General features: G+C 38.6%; 1 long non-coding RNA gene across 4 annotated transcripts; it reads left to right on the top strand.

The window, feature by feature from the left end:
* Nucleotides 1–307: 307 nt before the first annotated feature.
* On the top strand, nucleotides 308–1,621 carry LOC125202402. 4 transcript variants are annotated; one of them, XR_007173095.1, is made up of 3 exons: nucleotides 308–326; nucleotides 1,125–1,203; nucleotides 1,313–1,621. It is a non-coding gene; the product is annotated as an uncharacterized LOC125202402 (long non-coding RNA). The 4 variants fall into 4 exon arrangements; XR_007173093.1 differs by lacking the exon at nucleotides 308–326 and adding an exon at nucleotides 966–986; XR_007173094.1 differs by lacking the exon at nucleotides 308–326 and adding an exon at nucleotides 999–1,017.
* Nucleotides 1,622–3,749: the final 2,128 nt, after the last annotated feature.

Raw genomic sequence — 3,749 nt, 5'->3', positions numbered from 1 at the left:
CTCTCTCCCTTCGCCTCATTCTCACCGCCACCGTCGACGCCTCTCGCCGGATTATGAGCTCGATCTCTCGGCTACTACACAGCACCGCCGCCAGCCGCCTGACGACGAGCCGGTGTCGCTGCTGTCGCGCAGCCGACTCTACGCCCAGCCGTTGCTCGTGTTGCACCGTCGGAAGAGAGAAGAAGGCATCGCTTCCCTCCGCACAGAGCTCCGACTGCCTCCCCGTGACTTCCTCTGTTCTCTAGAACAGAGTCGATCAGTTCGGCTCCCTTCTTCGAGCTGCGGTTCTGCCCGTGAGCTACGCCGATTCGTCGGCCAGTAGCTAAGTCCCTACCCTCTCTCTCTTAGTTCTTTTGCAGTTAGCTAAAAGTTGGATTTTTAGAAGGTTCATGGTATTAGAGTTGAATAGATTATGGTTTGAGGCTTGAAAACATGACCTTTTCGGAAATTTGCATTCCATGCTTTGGGTTTTATGCGTACCAGTTATGCTTGTGCTTTATGTTCTATACATGATAAGGTTATTTCCCATATGATCATGTTGTGATGTTCTAAGTGGGTGAAAATGAGGTATAAGGGTGAGTATGTGCTACTTGATTCCTTGTGGCTGGTGGTTGGAAAAAAAACTCCCACTTCTAATGGTCTTTGAGAGGCATAGCAACCTATACTCACTCTCTACTCTCGGTTGTGATTTGTGGGGGAGAAAGAGTGCAATTTTGAAGTGGTGAGTGGTGAAGGGAAACAGATATTGAAGGGGAAAAACATATATATAAGTTGTTGCTGCAATTTGTTGAGATATGGCAGAAATCAAATCTGCATTTTTTGGCTCTTTGTTCACATTGATTGGCTGTTTGTGGGGCAGTACATATGTTGTACTCGTGAATCAATAAATGGGCTGATCCTATTGTGCAACGAATCCCCTCTTTGCAGCTCCTTAGTGTGCTTTGAACTTAATTTGTTTTGGTGGTATTTGGAGTACGAGAACTTGGGTAAAAACTCCCTTTTGTTTTCATGTTGCAGGTAGATCCTCCTTTTTAAGATCTTCACTGTGCTTTTAATTAATACATTCGTCTCTTTCTTGAAGCATAAGTACTCCCTTCCTAAAATCACTTGTTTGCTTATTGCAGGGGTGGTATTGTAGGGAAAAGTAGTCTGTGGGTGCTGTTTTGAGGAGTGGGTCTTGCAGGCATTGACTTGCCTTCTTGGGTAAGTCCTTGGTCCTCTATAGCTAAAGAGGGGTTGTCTCTTTTCTTCTAATAAAAGCTTCTTTAATTTCTATTGTTTCTTTTTCATTAAAACTTATTTTATCTTGCAGGTGAATGAAAGGCTTGGCTGCCACGTTGCTGTCCGAGACTTGGGGTTGCTGCCTTGGGCTCGATGGGCTGTTCGGAACGGGCCGTGATTTGGGCTTGGGAGAAAGAGGCCCAAAGTCCAAGCATAATAAGACTTTAGTTTCTTAAACTCTTTTGGCACATTCATGGGTATTTTGTAATAGTATAATATCACATATTCTTTTCTTTCCATTCAAAATTCATACGTAAGATGATCATGTAAGTTAATGTATTATTCGAGATGTAAGCGAACACTTTAGTTCGGAAGGGACGTCTTCACATTCTTTTTCAAATGTTCATTTTATCTCATAACATACATTAGATTGTTTTAGTTCGTTCGATTATCTCTTTAACTTTTGTTTTTGCGAACTAACAATAGTGAGTGTCAACAAAGGAGTAACGAGTTCCATTTAAAACAACGAAGCAAAAGAGTGACATTTCTCTAGTTCGACATTTAAACATATAGGAAAAGGGTAATAAAAGAAGCGGATATTACAATTTTCCCTGTCCGGTTCAACATGTGTGTCATCTTGGTTCTCCTTATCTTCCTGTTATTTCAATTGAAACACATTATGTTATGTTCATTATATTTTTTTCTATAATATGCAGAATATATTTATAGTTTAAGATAGTTATTGTAAATTGTACCTGTTCAAGCTCCCCTTGTTATCAGATTCTAGTACAAGTGGTGATATAGGAGACGCTGATTCATTATTGATGCCACATGTGTTGTCCTCTTTTGATCCTTCTTGTTCTTCTTGTCCTTCACTTTGTTGTTCTTCATGTACTTCTTCTTCAGCAGTCTATTGAAAGGGTTATTTATAATTAATATTAAATTAATTTCAACTTAGAGAAAAGGTATGTAAACAAAATGATGTACTTACTTTGTTATAGCAATCTCTCCATTTGAAAGTTGGAAATTTAGTCAAATCTTCAAGTGCTTCCTTTTTCTTTTCAACAGTAACTAGTGCTTCACAGATTGTTTTACAGTTGTCAAATGCCTCATCTTTGTCTTGAAGAAATGACTCTGCCAATTTTACACACTTGTCTTCCACAGATTGAACAGAAGTTGTTGGGCTTCCAATTGCAGATCTAGCAATATCACACACTAATCCAAATAGATGATTAGTTTTGACGTGTGTAGGAACTTGTTCAAGGGTTTTTACTAGATTGGTCTTCCCATAGTTCATCATTTGAATGTATTTCATTACATTCTGCATGATATCTTTTGGGACAACGCTTTGGGAAGACCCAACCCCACTGTCAACTACGTGTGGAATCTGTTGTTGAGCTCCTGCTCCTGCTCCTGCTCCAGATTACGGACATATCTTCTGAAGATAAGTCCATTACCAAATATTCCCACATCTATCTCCCGATCTTCCCTAGCCTGGAGATGTGTGCTTGTCCAGCCTTTCATTAATGGGAATGTGCGAGGAACTGAACGTTTGGCTTGTAAAACTCTATCCATGTAGCAGAGCTGCATATAAAATACATATCAATAACAATTATAAGCTATATCAACTACATATACAACATTATGTCAACATTATGTTCACTATTAATAATCTTTAATGTGAAACGTAAAACATACCATGAGCAAAGGAAGTGGTCCTGCAAAAGCATTCATCTTTTTCTTTGACCAATTTTCCTTTGCAAACTTCAGAACAGACAATGTGTACGAACACCAGTTGACATTTCGAATATTGTCCAGATCGTCAACTATTTCCCCAATCTTAGACTTTATTGTTCCACATGTTGATGGCTCAATCAATCCTGATTCTAATAGTAACAAGAACAATCTTTTGAACCATGGCCCTCCTTCACTATCTTCTAACATAAGCTCTTCCACAGCTTTATGGCTAACATTTCCTCCTTCTTTTATTTTACAATGTTTGGCTATATCTCTCATGAAAGACGCATTACTTTTACAGTTAGCTCTGGAGTAATTTATCCTACCTCTCGGAAATCCGTATACCAGCTCCACATCGTCCTCTGTTATACTAACACTCCTCCTATTATTTAGCTTTATCTTGCACTCTTTTTCATCAAAACATTTCACCAATTCAAATGCCAAATAGGTAGGAATGTAATCGATGTTGAAATGAAAAACATTCCCAAAACCCAAGTCCTTGACAGCATTAATCTGGGCCTCATTCAATTTTCTCAGTGTTTCAATAAAATACCACGTCTTCCTTTTGACTAGAAGCCTTTTAGAAAAGAAATTACTTTTCTTTTTCTGTTCCTTAGCCTCTGTATACATTTCATTCTGTTTTTTGCTTCTAATCTCAGAAGCAATTAATGGTCTCTTGTCATTTTTTCTTTTACTTCTAATCTCAGATGTAATCAACTCATCCCCATCAATTGATGTACTTCTTTTTCTTTTTGTTGTGTTCTTTTTTTCTGGTTTAAAAGCAAGTACAA

Source organism: Salvia hispanica, chromosome 1 (genome assembly GCF_023119035.1).
Source record: "Salvia hispanica cultivar TCC Black 2014 chromosome 1, UniMelb_Shisp_WGS_1.0, whole genome shotgun sequence".
NCBI lineage: Eukaryota > Viridiplantae > Streptophyta > Magnoliopsida > Lamiales > Lamiaceae > Salvia > Salvia hispanica.
The sequence above is the reverse complement of the archived record's forward strand: the minus strand, read 5'-3'. Positions and strand labels throughout refer to the sequence as shown.